This window comes from Diadema antillarum, unplaced genomic scaffold (genome assembly GCF_040938485.1).
Source record: "Diadema antillarum isolate AM-2024a unplaced genomic scaffold, OU_Dant_1.0 seq00000994_RagTag, whole genome shotgun sequence".
In the NCBI taxonomy this organism is placed as follows: domain Eukaryota; kingdom Metazoa; phylum Echinodermata; class Echinoidea; order Diadematoida; family Diadematidae; genus Diadema; species Diadema antillarum.
The window spans coordinates 740,326-762,500 of record NW_027271832.1 but is presented as its reverse complement, the minus strand read 5'-3'; the positions used below and the strand labels follow the sequence as shown (position 1 = coordinate 762,500).

The 22,175-nt window shown below is 38.3% G+C and overlaps 1 pseudogene; it reads left to right on the top strand.

The window, feature by feature from the left end:
* LOC139742292 (uncharacterized) overlaps positions 1–14,747 on the top strand; it is a 29,334-nt pseudogene extending 14,587 nt beyond the window's left edge.
* The last annotated feature ends 7,428 nt before the right edge of the window (positions 14,748–22,175 follow it).

Genomic DNA, 22,175 nt, shown 5'->3' with positions numbered 1-22,175 from the left:
CGGGAGCGCGCCCCCTCTTTATTCTTTGTTCAAACAAAATCAATAAAAAGAAGGGGGGCTCTCGCGCCCCCTTTAATTTTGTAAAGGCGCCTCCCCTTTACGGAAATCATGGATCCGCCCCCGTACACATACAATTAAAAACTTAAACCTCGACTAAAACGCCGAGGACAACACAAAGGCAGTGTATACAAGACAGAAACGATGAATATGACAAGACATAATAAAAGAAGGGGAAACTCTGCATAAATGGAGAGTCTTCACGTCTTCCTCGATTGCAAGATGACAATTTCAAGTCAAAAAACACTTGTATTTTATGTTTTTCTGCAGGTTTTATGTATTACATTCTTGTTGTTTAAAATATTTACCGGGGCATTCACTCATCTGTTATCATGTTGTATTCATTGTTGCAGCTAAGTACAATGTACTATAGTGTATTGTTTATCGCACAGTGTCAATCGATTTGTTTTTAGATAGTTTAAACATGAAAGCGTGTTCTTTTTTATATAACAATTATGATGAGATGCAATTATTATTGCTTTGCTTTGGGTATTGATCCCCGACCCCCTAGTGTGCCTGAAGGACTGCGTGAATGGTGGAACTATGATCGATACGGACAGTGAGTGCCGTTGTTTGTGCGCCAAAGGATGGGAGGGCGAACAGTGTGAGGGTGAGTATAGTCGTATTATTACCGCGACGTGTTCTTACGTAGGTTGCTATGGTTACTATTTCTGCAGGATCACTCTGGGTTTGAGAATGTGCTCCAAGTTCCCTCTTTAGTCAACAACAGAATCGATGAGTGTTTCAGTGGGCGTGTGGAAGGAATATTGTCGCATCAAAATAAAAACGATAATATCGTGAAAACAGAGTTTCTCCGGTTGATTTGAGGAAAATTATGATTTTGTGCTGAATGAGGGAGAGAGATAGAGAGGGGGAAAAGTCATGAACGGATACAGTGTGAATGAGCTCGCGTTATTTAAATTTGAAGACTTACTTTAATAATGCATTTTGAAATGAAGAAAAAGAGAGACGGAACGATTTTATCAAACACTCAAATAAAAGATGTAGTGATGTTTCAATAGTTGTCCCTACACTCAAATTTGAAAAAAAAACTTAGTCAACGTAGCTAACTATCGGATAATTATAACATGCCATATTTCATTTCAACAACGTTGCTGAAGATTTTGACAAAGGCTTTATATTTACATTACCATAAAACTGAACTCACTTCCTTAACATGCTTAATGGTTAAAAAAAGTTTTCACATTTTTTTTTCACAGAATGTATGTTTGTATGAAAATGCCTCACTTTGTAATGACTACCGACATGTACATGTTATTCCTTGCTAACTATGCATCATTCCTTAAAAATTCATGTCGAATGTATACTTTTGTACATTCTGTTGAAAGAAGTGAACATAAAACCTTTGAATTGAGTTGAAAAGTTATTCAAGAAAATTTGTGGTCTGTCCAAGGCGTCGGAGTGAAGGGCTTTATCAATGTTGTGGTGGTGGTGTCTGATCTTTACTCACCCTTTTCTTCAATCTTCCTTCAACATCAGTTATGTGTGAAAACAAGCTGAGACGCTGTGAGTATGACGTCACCAAGGTCAAAGGAGGGTCATTCTTCACTCGTGACCAGTGCTACAGCGAGCAGAGTGTCTACAAGAATTGTCGTGCGATGTGTGGGATATGTGGTAGGATGTCCCATTGTGTGTTTTCTTCTCTATTGTCAAGTTTGAACATATCTATCTTTTTATTTTTTTTTGAAGAGCCATGGGTACGAAAGATGGACCTGTGCTCGATACAAGTAGCCACTATTATTATTATTATCATTATAATTACTATTATTATTATCATTACTATTATTATCATTATTATTATTATTATTATTATTATTGTTATTATTATTATTATTATTATTATTATTATCATCGTTATTACATAGGATTACGATATTCTTTTATAATAATGGGCCGCAACGCGAAAAGGGGGCCCTGAGGGCATGCTTAGTACCGAAAATGAGTTTTTACTGCCACATTTTAGAATAGACTCTGACTTATTTAGATATGCAAACCGTTTCGTGAAATTCCACCCCTATATATCCCTATTTTGATATTTAAAAAATGTCCAAATCCGGCCACTTTTTGATGTGTCTAGATATATCTATCTATACTTCTGTTCCTTTTTATGGTGTTTGTGCGCTACAGCGCTAAGGGCCCTTTTCTCGCGTCGCGTTCCAATGAATTCAAATATGACAGATGCGTTCCTACTTGCATTAATTTATGTAACAAAAGTTGATGAATTCAAAAAGGAATTTTCCTTTAAGAGCTTCAAGAAAACAAGTCTTTTATTCAAATTGATCATATCAAGAAAAACCCAGTGAAAACAAGTGCTACTTTCCACTGAACCCCTATACCCTGGGGTATCTTTGATGAATACTTGTTGGAACACCTTGTCACTTTTATCGTTGCAGTCGGGATTTTAGTGAGATCGCTCTCTTAAACCATCTTGATTGCATTCTCCTCTCTCTCAATATGAAAAAAAAAACCGAAATAGCCAGCAGCGGTTTTGTAGTTGTTGTTGTTGTTCAAGTGTTCATCTTAGTCTTATACATGAAAACCCACTTCATTTAGGAGGTGATTCAAACAATCAAATCTCGCAGAATTTGTGCGGATTATTTCACATATTCCTCCCCAAATCTCCCTCTATCCCCCGCCTCTCTTTTTCTCCTTCTCTCAGGACCTTCTCTGTAGCTCTCGTCTCACCCCATCTTTCTCTCCCTCTCTCCCCCCCTCTCTCTCTCTCTCTCTTTATCTCTCTCTCTCTCTCTCTCTCTCTCTTCCCCCTCTCTTTTTTTCCTTGGCTCTTCATCCGATTTAATTCTGAACAGAATGACTTTGTCTGCCTATTGGGAAGCGACTGATAGTGCGGTTGACGTTGTAGAAAATCGGTACGAGTAGTGTCCTGAGTCGAGCCACTTCAGTGGTAATAACATTCAGGAAAAATCGGTGGTAATTGTATTCTCGGAGGATCCTCGACATGATAGACGGGAAGAGAAATGTGCAGATGTGTAATTAGTTCCATTCCCGCACGAACAAAATATTCAATCCGTTTGCTTCGCAAATATTAAATCTCAACTTCTCCGCTATAACACTGGAGTATATAGAAAAACGCTTCATTTTAATGTCAAAATGTATCAAATTGTGCCATGAACTATACTTGTTCGCTCGATCGTTCCGTCGAAATACGTGATGGCATGAAGTCTTATTGATTGCAATGAGATAATTGCTATTTGTTCCCTTAAAACCCCTTTCTGGAAATCCCGATTAGAAAAAGACCGATACATTTTTTAAATTGCTGCGGTATTGGCATGGCAAAGTGATACGTATGAGAAAAGAGATGACTTTAGAAGTGCATGGAGCTAACTCATACTACTCCTCTTCTGTTTACAAGACGAAAAAAAAAGTAAAAAGGCAGGGAGAATATACTTTGTAAACAGCTTGCTGCAAAAGAGGAGAAAGCGGGAGAGGGGGTGGCCGTGAGAGATGGAAAGGGGAATAGTTGTAAAGCATTAAAATTATCTTTACCATTTGTACAAACAGACATTGCCCAAGCTAGGCATATCATAATCCAGAAGACTCCATGTTAATGAGGAGTATAAATAGTACTGCCTGCTAAGACACACTCCATAAACTCGATTTCTCCCCATTAAGTATGCGAGCTTCATATCCCAAACAACGTTTCCAATACTCGGTCATATTAAGGCTTTGCTGAAAATCCCAGATTACGCCGTTGAGAGCCTGGATGATAGCCGATCATAACGCGTCAATCCAAACTACCCTGGGAGCCGGACTATATAACTTTTCCAGGTCATGAAAGAGGGGGAAAAATTCGTGTTACACAAGACGTGAGGGGAGTCAAGAGGTGGATTATATCTGTCCATAAATATGAACGAAAAAAAAATCATATCGATGGACAGCCTTTTGACAAACAAGAAAATTGTAGACATCCAGACAGAAAATAAGTCAAAAATAGATAACAATCTCACATACATATAGACTTCTCTTACCTACACACACACACACACACACACTCTCTCTCTCTCTCTCTCTCTCTCCCTTCCATTTATCCATGTATCTCCCTCTCTCTGACATGATTTTTATTTTGATTCTGAGGATTATCATTTACTATCATCGTCATTATCATTTATCATTGCTGTTGTTGTTATCAATATTATTATCCTAGAATCATTATTTTCGCTTAGTTTTTTTTTTTTTTTTTTTAACACAGGGTAGCCACTTCAGTGATCTGAGCACTGTTCCCCCACTGGGTCTTATTCATATCAGAAAAAAAATAAGAGTACCAATACAATTTGAAAAAAAAAAGAAACACCAAGAATTTGTCAAGTACAAATGAATGTCACTCAACAGCATGATTTAAGTAGGCTTTATACAGAAGCTGTTATAATCTTACTATTACGAATTTCGTATAATATGCATGTGCGTGGGTAATGTGTTCCACAAGATTACTCCAGAAAATGAAACCACCCTTTTCAAATCTCAGTACTAACTAAGGGTAATATGACTCTACTATTTTGTGAATATCTTGTTCTTCTGCAATGAGTTTTTACCTGAAATGATGAAACAAGTCTGAGAGGTAAGTTAGCTAATTGCCTGAAAGGGTATCATACATATATTTTACTTTAAATAATCATTGTTCCTTCAAAATCCATCCTACATACGCTTTTAGAAGATGAAGTGTTTGTTTGTTTGTTCATTTGTTTCATTTTCCATTTATAAAGAAGATGGCTTGATAGCCCATATTCAGCTGCACTATCTGTTTTCCATGGTCTCCAGTTGGAGACCGAGTTAAACACCTTGCACTTTGCGATGAATAAAATGAAGAGGGATCTTTTACGTGCATGAGTTGTGACTCTCTCACACACGGGAGTAACATTTTTATGTCCTGTCCGAGGGATTGAGTGTTTTGCCTCTTGCTACCTGCATGAGTTGTGACTCTCTCACACACAGGACCTCTATTATTGCCTCTTACTAGAGGGGCGATATGATTACACCCAACATTGCTCACTTAGACTCGACTCGAACCCGGGTCCTTTGAATCTGGAGGTAATATAGACGCGCAACAGGACTGGGCCAAATCACAGCCCTATAGAGTTTGCATATTTTGTGTGACAAGATAGGGATCGACGCGTTGCAATAGACCTGTGTCGAGATCATGAAATTATCGCGTCTGCTGATTCGTCAACGCAGAATACAATACATGTGCTATAGACGAATAACATTTACACCTAATCCTTTTCTAATGCTTTCACTGTACTTTTCTTTCATTATATGCAGAGAAATTTGGACCGGGTTCTCCCGGGTTCGTCTGCACGTTGACCTGTTTAAATAATGGAACACTGATCAGCAACGCCACACATTGTTATTGCCAGTGCCCCAATGATAAATTCGGTACAAGATGCGCGGGTAAGCTTGGTCTTTTTAGACACAACTTTCTCTTGTAAGTTGTTTCTCTCTTTTAGCTGGGGGTGAAAAGTTCATCACACATGTTGTCCTCTAGTCTAGAATCACTGGAGAAAGATTATAATTTCTTGTAGCTCGTCAATTATTCAGACATGAACGTTTTCCTTCATCAATTAATCATGTTCTCTAGTGGGGGTGACTAAGGCGTCCTCCACTTACCTGGGAGATGGAAAATCAAGCGTTGACTAGTACCCAAATATCATATTTTTGATGTATGACTTAATTCGACAGTGAAGTCATTTATCTACCCTAGAAAATATATTACTTCAATTCTAATTACATTGTACTATAACCTACCGCACACTACGACTTTTGATCACACGACTGACCGACTTTGGATCTGAAATAAATAAGCGTGTTTAATCTGAGGCTTTTCTGATTTATTTCAGATGTAAAGTCGGTTCGATCAGTCGTGTTAGTGTGAGGTATTCTTAACATCTGTTCTGGGGATCCAGCCTTATTAAAACAAATTATTGCTACTCTCCTCTGCACTCTTGGATCTGGGCTTAAGTTCGGTGACGTGCGATTACAAGTGAACGCGATTGATAACGATGCCTTTATTATATACGAATAAATTTCCGTGCGCGACGTTTGAATTTCATCTCTCCCTGTCGTTTAATGACATACTCCAGGGCAGAGGATAATCAGTAAGTGTTCATTTAGTACTGATAGCATTTCGTACAGTCACTTACCCAGGGCATGATGATAGCATACACACCAACACACATACACAAATGCATATACATGCAATGTATTGCATTTGTATTATATACATGATTATCTATGCATATGAATATTACATATCATACGTATATACATAGTATAGGCTTATATAATCCAGAAATTATATGTATAATATTTACAAGTGTGTGTGTGTGTGTGCATGAGAGATTGAAGACTTGGATTGAGCTAATCAAAATCGAATATGACATTTCGTGTTGACAATTATTATCTAGGTGGTCTAGCTATAGATGTACCTCGCAAACTTTTCGAGCATCAAGCTAATTATTAGTCTTAATGCATTTCGTGTATATCATTTCTTTCAGCTCGTTATTCAGACATGCAAATTTTCCTTGCATCCATTAATCATAATTCTGTGGTGGTGGATTTGTCTGAGTTAAACTAGTTGCCCATATGTGTGTGTGTGTGTGTGTGTGTGTGTGTGTGTGTGTATGTGTGTGTGTGTGACTAAGACTTCGATTGAGCAAATCAAATTGGATATGATATTTCGTGTTGGCAATATCTGGTTGCTTTGAATTCCTCGTAGACTTTTTGAGCATCAAGCTGATTATTACCCTTAATACAGCCAGCCGTGTATAATGTATAGGCTATCAGCAGTAGATATGAAAATGGCACCAGTGGAAACATTGGGCACTGCCAATAAATCACAACACGAATACCAGTTGAGATAAGGCGGAACAAAAGCTATATGATTGTTGCTTCATCTTTAGTGCACTTATTGCAATATTAATAATATGGACATAATCTTGGTAAACAGAGTTTTCAGCAAATTCTGAAATATAAAGATTGAATAGTATTGTATTTCGACTTGGATCTAAACAGGCTCTGCATATTAGGTTATCGTGTTATTTTCAGCTGGGAAACAAAAACGTAACATTCAGCCCACTCCCCCAGCCCTCCTTAAATGAATACACAGTTAATTGTATATAAAACACTCATAAATACACACACACACATACACACACACACATACATACACACAGACACAAATGCAATGCTTAATAGAATTTTGAGACCATGACCTGTGTTTAATGTGATTTTACTGAACTTATTTTTAATTTGTATTTACTGGGCAATGTGTGCGCCTGTGTGTGCCTGTGTGTGCCTGTGTGTGTGTGTGTGTGCGTGCGTGTGTGTGTGTGTGTGTATGTGTACGTGGTATGGTATTGCTTAGATGACTGTCGTGACCTGAAGCCGAGAAGGTGCAAGCGAGTCGAAGCCGACGAGTGTCACGACCCCTTCATCAGACACAACTGTCGGGTTACATGCGGGACTTGCCACGGTATCTATATAGATAGGAGAAATTCACTATTTTTTTTTTTTTTGGTTATGTTGTGTTATATTATGTTATGTTATGTTATGTTATGTTATGTTATGTTATGTTGTATTATGTTATGTTATTTTATGTTATGTTATGTTATGCTATGTTATGTTATGTTTGGTGATATTATATATAAGAAAGCCAGACAAACAAGAAACTTAATGTTTCACTGAAGTTGGACACCGAGTAGAACACTTAACAAAATTTAGGGTTTCACATTTTCGGATACGGTGGCAGAATATTGGCATCATATCAAATTTTCTGTTGGTACATTTGGTAGTAAATATATATACACGGTCTCTAGCGCCTCTTTTAATTCAATCCCAAATAATCATTCTAAAGTGAAGTATACACTTTTCTCAAAAAAAAAAACAACACCAAACACCCAAAAAGCAAAAACAAAACAAAACAGGACAAGCCAATGAAACAATTTTATGAAGATATCCCTTGACATATCCCGAGTTCTTATTTGCTCGTTGTTGCTGGACTCACTATATCCTAGTTGTTATAAACAATATCGATTCCATATTTCATACTTTTATACCATACTTGGGTGACATTAATCATCTTTCCGTTTGATTTTATTTTGTCTGGCCCATCACTGAATTGTTATTTTTTATTTATTTATTTTATTTTATTTTATTTTTTTTTTTTGGGGGGGGGGGGAGGTAATTGCCCCCCCCCCCCCTGTAAGTGTCCCTAATGGGATCTGGAATTATATTTCTGCCCCATCGAGACACTATATACATGTAGATGCCTCTGAATCCGTCAGTAGCCAAATTACATTGTACTCAAATTAACACCAATGACAAAGTAAATAAACATTACGTAACGCTCAATCAAAGTGGTCTGCAGAGTAATTTCAAGAGTCTCGATCGATAAAATCCATCTATGCAATTAGTTCATGGAGAAAAGAGAGAGAGAGACAGTAGTGAAATATCACTTTAACAGTAATTTGAAAGAAATTTTGTGTTTATACCTATACAGCATTTTTTTTTTTTTTTGGTAGGAAAGGAAGTAAAACAAATATGGGTTATATAGTAGCGATTCCTGAGTTTATTACAAATGTTTGATAAGGTTATCAAATCTAAGAGACCTACTGTTTATGCTTCATGCAACCCTCATTGGACTTACTGTCATTGCCATCCTGTATAAGAAGTTTACATCCTGCTAAGATAACATTTTCCTGTTTCTGTTCTTTTTTTCAGAGAGCACGTATGACTGGGGAGAATATTTTGTAGGTAAGTTGAATGAACGTACATTAACAGTTTCATCATAATTTATACAGGTAGTGTGTGACAGGAATGAAAAATGCAAGCAGTTATACTGCTCTTGTTATTCATGTTTTATTATTTAATCTCTCTCCCTCCATTCCCACCCCCCTCCTCTCTCTCTCCCTCTCTGTCTAATTTTGTCTGGTTGGATTAGATCAGCTTTCCAACAAATGCCCTTATCATCCAAATATCAACCTTAAAATACATCTGAGAATTAATCGATAATAACAAGTCACCCCGCCTTCATAAGTTAATATGTTCGTTTGATTTACTGCACATCAGTCCTTGAATATGATCGAACCTTTCTACCGATGTGTTTCACGGATCTACCATTTAAAATTGTACAGTCAGACACCTTCCAATTACAGCAGAAGAGCGAAGAAAAACATCGAAATATGTTTATTACTTTATTACTATTGGTTGGCCTTATGACAGTCGCAGAATTGCCCTAGATGGTCTATGCTTTTCTGATAGCAACGTATAATGGTATATACCGCACAAGAAATAACATCATGTCCAAATACCACTTATCATCATTCAACTTCCCGCTAGCGGTGGTGCCATAATTTTAGCGAAAGCAATGTTTGTGCAATCGATGGAGTGTTTGCTTCCTGCATTAATGAAACAGCAAGAATTATGCAGGTGACTGAGGGCATAGAAAAATTATTACAACGACAAAAGCAAAGTAGCCAGCTATGTGACAGTCCGGATTCATGTAGAGGTGATATTCACTCCCCCCCCCCCCTAATATTATGGTCTCGGATACCAAGATTCGTATCCACAACCCCCTCCCCCCATCCCCAAATTAGGCTGGATCTGTTATACTGTACTCGGGAGATGGATTTACTGTTCATACTGCTTATGCCTGTATTTACCGCGTAGTCCACGCCGAAACGCCGAGATCGGAGGCGGAGATTCTCGAAGAGCGCGCCCTCAACGGTAACTACCAGACACACTTCGGAGACGGAATCGAAGTGATATTCCTCGTCGATAGCTCGGGTAGGTGTATTTCGTAGCACATATTACATAAATTATCATGACGATGTGCATTCATATCGTGAATTATGGTAAGCCTAGAAAGCCTGCAAATACGTATACATGCATACATGATACACACACAAGTGTGAGACTGTATATATGTGTAGATGCGTATATTATACCCGGGCGTCTGCTGAAAATTTTGTACAAGGGCTTTAAAGTGCCACGAACGCTAACGTTACATGGCATTAGTGTCAACTTAACGCCCTTATCATTCTCAACCTATGTATAATGTTCTAAACAAATTGATGTGTATTGTTATGTTTACAAAAAAAAAAATAATGATGGGAAGCATTGTTTGATAAAATTCCCCGACAGCCCGAAAAACAAAACGATGAAAGCTTGCTCTTTCACGTAGGCCTACCATGCATCGCGACGTGAAAGTACTAGTGAACGGTCATTATACTTTCTAATGACCGGCCACAAGAATAATTTCATGTTTGGCAAAACTGACAGACAGATATGCAGCCGTCTCACAAAATGCTTTGCTGTTTTGTAGCTCTATAGTTAAAATGACTGAGGTGTAGTACAAACAACTGGGTGTGGATAAGTAGGCGGGTCAACTTAAATCTGGATAAACGTGATAACGATCTGTGCAAGGCATTATAGAGGAGAGTGAATCCATTATTCAAAGGAGAGTCGTGCTCTCCCGAAAGCACAAGATCAACGTCACAGCTCTTCTAGGGTATTGTGTGTGTGTGTGTGTGTGTGTGTGTGTGTGTGTGTGTGTGTGTGTGTGTGTGCGTATGTGTGCTCGGAACTTGCTTCTTCAAGTAGGTTTCTCTGTATTGCATAATGTGATTATCTTTTCCCTCTCTCTTCACGATTCAACTTCTCTGTTCTGTATCAATGCGCATAGAAACGCTCGTATGAAACTCTAACATCTAATATGAATGTTATTTATCATTATCATTCAGTTTCTGGCGCCAGTCCAAAGTAAAGTTTTATCGATGAATATTAATAATTTGATACGTAGGAAGTCAAGGTGAGGAAGCTTTCGAAGGGAAACGCTCCATGCTGAGACAATTCTTGGATCGCCTGGATTTTCGCGCCGAGGGCGGCCTGCGAGTCCTCTTCAACTCGTTCGCCTACTCCATCCGCATGAATGACAACCTCTATGACGTCATATCCGGTTCCAAGGAGTCATCTCTCCTAACACTTGAGGCACTGTCCTATGAAGGTAATCCTATGTAAATCGCGTGTAATGATACTTTTAATGGTTCCATGTCTTACAGAACTAACAAAAGCTTCTTTGAACAAGAAATAGTACGACAAAAACAAAACCGGTCACGTCAGTGGCTGTCGTATTTACTTGCAACCTTTTCTTGATTCTTTCTTTAAGGATACCTAATCATTACAATATTTAGGGAGATCGTGTAATGACAACAATGACGTTCTGATCACAAGAGAAAGACGGCTTCCTAGAGACGATATGATTTTATGTGAGATGACTCACTGACCATAGGTGTCCCATAAACCTCATGTACAGGGGATGTATGCCTCTACATGAGTTTTTTGGCAAACAACCGTGTTAAAAAAAGAACAAAAAATTGATAATAAATTAAGGAAGGAGGGAAGAAACAACATTGTCAACAGATGACCACGGCTCCGAACTCCGATTCTCCTGTATGCAAGGATCAAGATCCACAAGAACCATACTAAGGAAAGGTCAACTCATAATGCACTATGATGAATTTAGTATAAAGCCCTCGCCGCCTCTCCCCTCTCCGCCTCTCGCATGTCACAACTTACACAATTTACTCCTATACACCTTTTATTGTCCACAGGTGGCGAAACACGATTACGCAAGGCGCTAAAAACCGTGCTTAACAACATGTTTGTGCACTCGCGCGACAACGCGCGCAAAGTGCTCTACATCATGACGGACGGACTGTTCGCTGCGGACGACTATCCCGAGGCTATGGCCAGCAAAATGATGAACAAAGGAATTGAGGTATGACAAAGATAGGCCTATGACCAAAAAAAACAAACAAAACAAAACAAAACAAAACAAAACAAAACAAAACTCATTTAACAACAGGAAAATGGATAACAAGCCAGAGTACGTGCCTTCAGTTAGCATCAGTGCTGACATCGCCAGCAAACAAAAATGTGAGATTTTTATTAGCCGGGTTCACTTGCACGTACACCAATTAGCGGGATACAAATCTCGAGATTTGCATCGCGATCGTCATCCCGAGTTTTTTGCACGTGTGGACAGAAAAAACCCGAAAATTAGCGGGATAAGCATCGCGATGCTAATCCCAAGAAATCTTGCGCTGGTTCGTCAATTAGCGGGATAATTGGCCGCGCGCTGGTACGTGTGAACGGTCGGGATTACAATCTCGAGTTTTTACATCCCATCATGCAATGCGCACATCACAACGGCGAGGCCTCTGCGAAGAGGTCCTTCACCTCTTTGGAGCACAACAACAACAGCGCGCGAACCACACCACTGACGCGTAAAAGACAATAGACAAAGGTAAGTGCGCGCAAGCAGTGATAGAGAAGGGCGCTGTGTGACCCAGTCTGCAGGCTTTGTTGTTGTCTCTATCGGCAATTAGCGGGATAATTCGGTACGTGTGGACGCTCGCCAAATTAGCGGGATACCGATCGCGATCGCCATCCCGCTAATTTGGTACGTGTGGACGCTCGCCAAAAAACTCGGGATGAGCATCGCGATCGTCATCCCGCTAATTTGTACGTGTGAACCCGGCTAATGAGCCATGCGTCCGGTAAAATCCGAACGCATGGCTCAAGCCTTGTACAATGATATAATAGTGTTGTGGGTGTATCGGACGCATGATGGGAAAAAGGTTGAATTTCATGAATTTACGGGCCGATTTTATGAAATGAACGATAGACAGGCCTATTTCGTGCATCAGTGAGATTGGATGCTCTCATCATTAACTTGGAAACAACAGTCTTGAACCCGCTCGCTGCGCTCGTAGGTTCAAACAGTTCCAAAGTAAAACTCGCGCACCTGAATTCTCACCGATCCACTCTGTCCTGTGCATCATTAATTTGTATACGAACGAATAGATTTTCAAAGTCTTTTTAACAGTTCATTTTTGCCACCTACTGTAGTATTCGGCATGCAATGCCGAGCGGCATAAGTTACTTTCATTTTCACAAGTCAGTTATGAAACCCGTGACAATACGCAAACCACACCATTGTTGAATAGAAAAATATATTTCCGACATTCATTAGTCTCTATATTGTGTACGGTAATTCAAACGTTCTAAAGGTGAGTCTTCTTGGCGGACTTGGGCAATTTCTCTCATGCCTTTTCAATTCAATTCAATTCGTTTATTCATCTCAATCATCATAAAACAAATACATTGTGAGATCAACATAGCAAACAAAAAAAGAAGTATTGATGAGGAGAACGGGGACTACAAAAAGCGATTGCTTGAAAAGGCGTAAAGCCCCCAGATTACAATGATAAATAGAATGCATGTACATGTACATGACGAAGTGAACATAATTTTTGAATGAAGTAAAATAATAAACTGTTTGAAATTGTACATAAAACACAGAAGATACTATACATTGAAATGGAAAAAAAAAATAAGTAAGGAGGTCTTATAGCCCAGTGAAGTTCGACGCTCTCCTCCTCCCCCCCCCCCCATAAATACAGTCACATACATGATGCATATATATTCCTCATGGTAATAAAATTCATGAGTATATATTATAACTATTGTAAATTCTTTTGGAATATCATAACTTTGGGGCCTGGCAACCTGACAAAAAGGAAAAAAAAACAAATAAAAAAGAAGAGTACCATCTTTTAGCGGACATCCGTATAGGTGTGTGAGTGGGGCAGGATTTGGAACGGGGACAGCCTCCAATACAGGGAAAATCGTCGGGTACTAGCTTACGTTTTTCGCGGGGCTCATAATTTGCAACAACTACTCATCACACCGTATCAGGATTTTGCAAAACAAATCAGTTACTAGTGTTACATGTATGATTGATGCGAATTAATAGGCAGATTTCATAATGTGCTAGTTTATCGTATTGCCAGTCTCACGCTATGCTGAGTAAATTTTCAAGTACATGTATAGGGCCTACTGTTCTTGAAAGGACAATCCCTGGCAAGGATTTTGATTTTAAAGGGATCGTACAGTTTTGGTTGAGACCTAATTTTAGGTTTCTAACATTTTTTGGTGAGATAATGAGAAACCTTTTATGAAATATGAAAGAGCATGTAATTCTATGAGGAATTCAACGTTTATTTGATGAAAATTGGTTTTGAAATGGCTGAGATATCCAAAAAAAGAGCGATTCTAATAAAGTGTGGGACCCACACTTAATTACGACCGCTTTGTTTTACTTTGTTTTTGGATGTTTCAGCCATTCCAAACCCGATTTTCATCAAATAAACTTTGAATTCCTCTTAAAATGGTATGCTCTGTACTATATCATAAGTGTTTTCTTGGTATCTTGCAAAAAGTTAAAAGCCCAATTCTCATCTCCACCAATACTGTACCCTCCCTTTAATATAGGAGAAACACACCTCTCTCAAATGAATAAATAAATATCTCTGGATACATATCTACAAACATGACATAAATGGATGAATAAAACCAAGTTTGCCATATCATGCCTTCCACCACTATAGATCTCTCGTTCATCACGCATCCATTCCAAATTGCCAATGACCTATATCATTTGATTTTGTCGTTTCTCCCATACGGTCTTAAAGGTATACGCGATTCCAACCAGCGCGTATTACGATGAGGAAGTGCTCGCTGCTCTGACTGGTTACGCCATCAATCACGTGACCGTCGCCTACTCGGCTGCCGACATTCCGTTGCCTTACTGATCGATTCCCACCAAACGCTTCCGATTACGTCACACCTGGATACCAGGTACTTGGAAGATACCATGTACCTGGTAGTACATTCATGTATTAACTTCCGTATCATAACCTATGGGCTTGCTGTGGGATACTTCTACTATCGTGGGTGGGTGAATAAAACAGGCGATCAGGGAGGTACATAATCTCTAAAATGTGACTTTATACGTATCCCAGTAGACTACAGAAGTATCTTTAAGATTTACCTTGCACTTCGCATGTTGAACTGTAAACTTTTGTATGAACGATCCTGTGTTAGGATGATATGCGTACAATGTATCAGTATTTCTGTGCGAGTGAAATAAACATGGGGACCAGTAAGGCTATGTATCCTCTAGCAATGCAAAATCTTAATTACAGTAACCTATTATTTTAGGTTTACTTTCTGTGCGTGAGTTGAACTATAATGGCAGAAAAATGAAAAAAAAAATGTTGTGTACTGACCACCTTCTAAAACGTTTGAATCTTGGAAAAAGACAGCAAAGCATGAATTCATGCCATCATACAGTAGTAAAAACCTGCACAGACATGTACATTATGTGTATAAGCAGGTTTGGAAATAGACCCTGTGGTTCCCGTGGCAAGAGTGTATTTAAACAAAATCTTGTTTGTTTTTTCACCTATGTATCAAACAAATAAGAATAACAATACACATAATTATATCAATTTCGACGTTACAAACTCTTAGCATATTTCATTGATGTATTAACAACGTAAATGAATTCATTGTTGATGCTAAAAGATCCTGCCCAAAGAATGTCAATTCCAGCGGTTGAAAAACTCCAGAGAAATTGCTAATATACATGTATACAGTATGTCCCCCCAAAAAATTACAATCAGATTTTCGCATTGATAACATCCAATATGATTACACTGTCTAAATGCTACTTCAGGGTCTTAAAATATAACATCTTAGCTCTATTTTGCAGAAAACCCCATTCAATTTGGTTAAGCGGTCACAGAGAAATGTGGATTGTTGTAAAGCATGTCACGAGTCTGATTCTTCCAAGTTTAGCGCTTGGATGCTCTTGTGTGTGAACACAATAGACAGAACTTGGAGGGAAGAGATTCCCGACATTGCTCTACAAAATTCCTCATTTCTCTTTGATCACTGAAGCAAATTGAATGGGGTTTTCTGCAAGATGTGGGCAATGAGTTATAGTTTCGTACCCTGAAATTGTATTTGGATTGATTCACTACAATGTATTTTTAAAGTTATCATTGCGGAGGGTCCCGTTGTAATTTTTTTTATTTTTTTATTTTTTATTTTTTATTTTATTTATTTATTTATTTTTACTTTTTTTTTGAGGGGGGACATACGGTACAGTACATTACTTACTTTGACAACTGCTAATAATCATCATTCAAGTCGACAATGCTTTTGCCACGAGGGATAGATTGATAAGTTCTGGGGAAAATGAAATGTAGATGACATTTGTGTTTACGCCAATACTTTCATGAATCTCAAAATCATTTGTTGAACCTGGCTTTCTGGGCAAGTAACAGACCCAAATTTTAAAACAATACGAAAGAATAAAAACACCCCCGACACAACTGGTGTTGAATAAAATCTCTTGCAATGTGTACAGTGTATAACTATCAATGATTACCTAGCTCACCACACAGTCACATGTCTTGACATTTCTGTATTGAAAGAGATCGATCGAAAAAGGGTAACGCACCCTTTAAAAAAAATTTTAATGCAGGTCCATCAGATAGCACAAAGTGAAACCTTTCCACTGATACTTCACCAGTTGCATAACAATGTTCTTTAAGTTACGATTAAAATAATTCCATATTTTCTTTTATCTTCTTTGTTTTTTTAACCAAGTTTAATCGCAAATACTTAAAACTGACAAGAATGGCATTAACTTGTTTTGCACTCAAACTCTTCATTTGAACTTTCACACTTAACAAAAGACAGACTGAATAAAACACAATGATGCAGACACCAAGTTGATTTTTTTTTTGAGTGTGTCATTTTATCTTTTTTTAATTTTTTTTTTAATCAATAAAGAAATACACTGTACAGGTACCTTGCAAGATAAAATTATATAACATTTTTTTTTGTCTGTTTCAATAACCTTTGTCGCAAGAAGAATCAAGAGGCAAAAATCTTACATCATGCTTTTCTTTTTACCTTGACAGTCATTTTCAGTATGTCATCATCAATTGTACTCAATGAAAAATACACTTAACATGTGGCAAACAAACTTAAAATACTGCAACAAAGCAACCGATGACGTACATTTTCTTCGGATCAAAGCACTGTTCTTTTTCCTCTCTCTCTCCCTTTCTCTCTCTCACTCTCTCTCTCTCTCGTTCTCTCCTTTTTTCACATACCCTTGCACACTTAACAGTCTTGATTGAATTTGTCGATGTTATATACAATGTACAATATGTTCTTTTAAATTATATTACATGGAGTAAAGAGTGATTTCTTAAAGACGAGACACTTGCAATGAATATCTGTGATACATGGTACACATTTATCCACAGCCATTTAAAAAGGAAGTACTGCAGGTTTCATCCTTGTGATTTGAAAAGATAAGTTTCCGTTTGTTTAAATTGTCTCTTCATAATCTAAGCTACAACAAAAATAGAATATATAACTTTTTTTTTTCTTCTTTCACAACACTTTTTTTTTTGTATTAAACTATGATTGAATCACACAAGAAATATATATTTTTGGCCAGAATACAGCAAATCAACAACAGAGACCACAACGAAACTTTTTGGCACATCAGTAGAGCTGTCCTTCTGGTAAGAGTTTCTACTTGAAGAAGTTGTATCGCGCATTGATCACAGTAGAACAACTTCTAATGCACACATTTGAGCAGTCCCAAGTTTTCAAAAAACAAAACAAAACCACAAAATGAAGAAAGAACAAGATATTGTGGAGGTGGGAAAGAGTTGAACTGATTGATCTATAAGGTATGGGCATCTATCTCCAGCTGGTAAGTTGTGATGTTTATATCTATTACCATTCGGAAGCATTACCACCACAAAGGGGGGGGGGGGGGGAGGGAAAGAATCACGAAACTTTTGTTCCCAATGTACATCTGTTCATACTCTTATGATGAGCCTCCAGTTGGGTAACCATGGCAACAGTGATGTGAAGAAATAACACAAGTGTGAGGATGAAGTCCAAATGTGGCTTGCCATCTCATTTCACAAACGGCACAATTACTTGGTTCGTTTTACCCCTTAGAACACAACAGTGCAGCAAAAACTTTCCGTGACGAGGATACTGCTCCCTATGCACAATAAGATATTTATCTGCAATAAATTTTTTTCCCCCTCCCTGTTCGGTCCATCTTTTTTCTGTTTTTAATGCAGCATACATCAGAGATGTACAATAGGAGTACATGGGTACACAAACATGCTATAGTTTGAATAGAAAGAATCCAGTGAGCAGAGAGTAATAGTAATAAAATACTACAAAGGGGTGATCCATCTTCCTCTCATTTCCTGAAAGCATTTAAATGGAAAACAAACACTATTTTTGAACTTTTCTCATACAAGAGACTGACATCAGAAAGGGTTTTTTCTAAGTGAAGCAACCCTCCTTTTTTGGTGTACATGTAATTACAAGAAAAATGGGCAATGAATTCAAAAATGAAACAAGTGACAGCAGTCTCACAGATGACAAAAAAAAAAAAAAAAAAAAAATCAGTTAAGGTTTCATTGCAAATTTGTTTTGTTTCGTTTTTCCAGATTGCAACACCTCACATTTACAGTTCCCTCAGCATACTGTGTCCAAGTGTGAGTGACAAGTTTCTTGATCAAATGGCCTTCTGGTTGAACTTTAAGACACAAATATATTAGTCCAATTCCTTTCCACATGTTTTTACCAGGCCAAAGTGTCTTCCACAGATGTCATATTTTAAATGACCATGCTATACATGTGTAGAAGTATACTCATAAAAAATAAATGTTTCAAAACTAAGCATACCTCCACATTAAAGCTAATGAAATTCTCTAGGAAGTCATGACCATTATAAATAAGCCTCACTGATATGCCCACTCCTCCCTCTGGTACAGTTTTGCTAAAGTTCCTTGTTGATGTCAAATGTTACATGAGAAATTGAGTTTGCAGGATCCAATAGACTTGACTCATGGGAGCACACCTCACCACAGAGGTAGGGGCAGTGGACATGAATGTGACATTTAATGCACAATGATTGCATCACCATTACCAAATTTCAATGGATTGCCAAGACACCTAAAGCTCCGAGCCAGTTTGATCCACGTGCAATTCCAGGATTGTGTTCTCATTGTCCATGAACCACTCGGAAGAAAGCTGAAGAAGCCTCTGTGGCGTGACAATGCTGGAAGCCAGCAGAGCTCAAGGATGGCTGGACGCACAACGCTCCCTTTGCTCATGGCCGTAACCTGGCATTAAGTAGTACACAATGGTAAGGAAGAAATGCAAATTGCAGTAACCTATTGCAGCTGGAGAAGGCCGAGTTGCCCATAGAAAATAAATGATCAATTTTGAGGACAGTGAGGATATCACGGCCCACGATTTCCTGAATACAGTCCAGATGAATTTATGTACACACGCCGAACTTGGCTGGACTGTGCTGTGCACGAAGCCTGAGCATCACTTTCCTATACTTGCAGAATGGAATGATCACACAACATCAGGCTGTCTGTGTCCTTCCAACCTTTTCCTCTCAGCCCTAGTGACACATTAAAGGCAAGAGCAATGCTAGACGGTCCCTTGTTTAGTGTTACGACATTAGAGCTCCTGTGGTTTCGTCTCAAACTCACAGAGCACTCTACCATACTGAATACATCCTTGACGGCTCACTGGCAACTTTGTGACAGGAGAAACTCCAAAACTTTTTCAAAAGTCATTGAACAAAGTCACAGACTGCACCTGTGTCCTTTAAAGCTAATATAATGACAAAAACATTGCATCACGATTAGTTCTCAGCAGAATTGAGCACACAACTATCACACTGCAGTCTCAAATGTCAAGCCCCTGCATTATATATTCTCGACAAACGGAGGCTTTCAACTGGTTTATCAAATGTCCCAGTGACGGTAAAACAATTACACAAATTTCAGGTTGTGCAAACACAATTTGCTGTTCATTTCTCAGCCAGTGCTAATTTTGTGCCTACATATCACACAAGCAAATTAGAACAGAATAAAAACAACTGAGATAAGTCTTCATACCATGTCGTGGCAAGAAAATGATATACATTCTAGGTGCAACAAGAAAGAAAACAAAAAAGTTTACCAATTGCAAACACATCTTGTACAATGGTACAAAAAATTGGGATCAATGAAATTTACAAAGAATCAATTGACAGTACCTTACTCACTTTTAACTTGAAATCATACATAATCAGTCCTGTAAACATTACATAAACTTCACCTTCCTTTACACTCTATGCATAGTTACACTTTTTGTTTTGTAGAATCCATCATTTCTGAATGCTTTTCATAGATTACCTCTTTAAAAATGTACAATGACAATTAACAGGGTTTCTTGTCAATGGTTCGACCAGCAATTACGCGATCAATCAAAAAGTCCTCTAAAGAGTGAATACTTCGTTCACGCATCATTCACTTATTTTAGCATTGAACACTGCGTTTTATGTACAATCTACGTCGGAGTCAAGAAAGGGCATCTTGACCCAAATCAATCTTTTCAAATCGCACACACAAATTTTCCCTATTTCCTCGGTGACGTTAACAGTTCATAGCAAGTCAGCCTAATTCTTAAAACCTGAAATACCCTATAGTCTAATCGAGGTACTTGTACAAATAAATTTTCAAACCTGTTAATTAATCAGTGTTTACATCAGGAAAAAAAAAATGCTACCCCAGACATTCCAACATTTCTGACTGAAATATATGGATAATTTGGCTCAAAAGTAGGAAAGAAAGAGCAGTTCCCATAGGAGAGTGTAGTAAAATTATCTAGAAAAATAGGAAACTCCCACTGAAACAAGGGCTGGGAATGGTCGAAATTCAGATTCTTTACTCCAAATTCAGAATGGTTGGGAGGTCTGCTACCCAGCAAATTATGAATTGCATTTCTCAGGAAATTCCTTTGACGTACAAGTTGAACACCATTTTGCCAATACATATACTGCCTAGGTTGTCAACATCCCTTGTGCACTTCACCTTGCACAGGCCCAGGGAATAATGTTGGCCATGTGGAGAAGAGGGGCCAAGTCAGGGAGTATAATGTAGTTCTTACATGAAAAGAGAATCTCAGCACACTAAGAACTATGCCATTTATTTCTGAAATCTGCAAAGTCTGTAAATTTATATGACTCAAACATTTCCATGGCAGAATGTATGTGTGAGTGTGTGTGTGTGTGTGTGGGGGGGGGGGGGGGGGGAGTATTTAACACATCCTATTACAATAATGTACAGTGGTATATTAAAAAGTGGAAATAGCAATGTACACATTATATTACATTCCATGAACTTGCTAAAACAACTTCCCCCAGGAACCACTCATTTTCTTGTGTACTATGCCTTCCTTCTTTTAAATACAGATAATAGTATGAGTGAGTCTCTTTTCTCCTATTTGTAATGCCACTATGTAGCAGGTCAAAGGCACTTCAAAACCGATCCCATGTCCCACAAAATATAATGCCTAGCACATTCCCTGTGAGCATAATGTCATGGCATGGGCCCTATGGCTTGCCTCCTGCATTTTCTGGCACAATTCCACCCTGAACCTCAACAACAGTCATCACACAATGCCCAGCTAATGTTTCACCTCCCCAACAGAGCATCAGCACACATGATATATTACCTCTCCACTCCTGCTGAAGGTAGTTTATCTCCATTCTATGGCTCATTCTTATTTCCTGCACACTTATATTCTTCTAGACTAAGCTTCATATGCATTATAAACTGTGAAAAACAAACCCCATCAAAAAATTGAAAGGTTTAACAATACTGGCTACTCACTTGCTTACTGCTACGCAATGGTTGCATTGATTCCCGAACAAGCTCAAATTATTTCAGTGACAAAAATAGCACATTATGTAACTCAAATGTCAGAGAAGCAACTATGCAGGCCATCTGTGTGTAGACTACCTCTGACATCCTCATTCACAACCCGACTGTACGCGAGTTCATAGCTACATTTTGCGCATGAGCAGAAAAAGGTCATAGGTACTAACAGGCATGTTGGTTTTTAAATTCACTGAGAAAAGTATCTGTGATGTAATGATTACTCATACAATCCTCATGAATGGTGCTTACCAGCACAACTACCTGACAGCAACAAAGTGTTCACCGAAGCCTAGTATTTGGCAATACAGTATTAATAGAAAATTTGTTACTTGCACTCAAAGCAAAACAATGCAATGGATTCTTCCCCCAAGTGATAATTGACATGCCATTCTGGTCACCTGG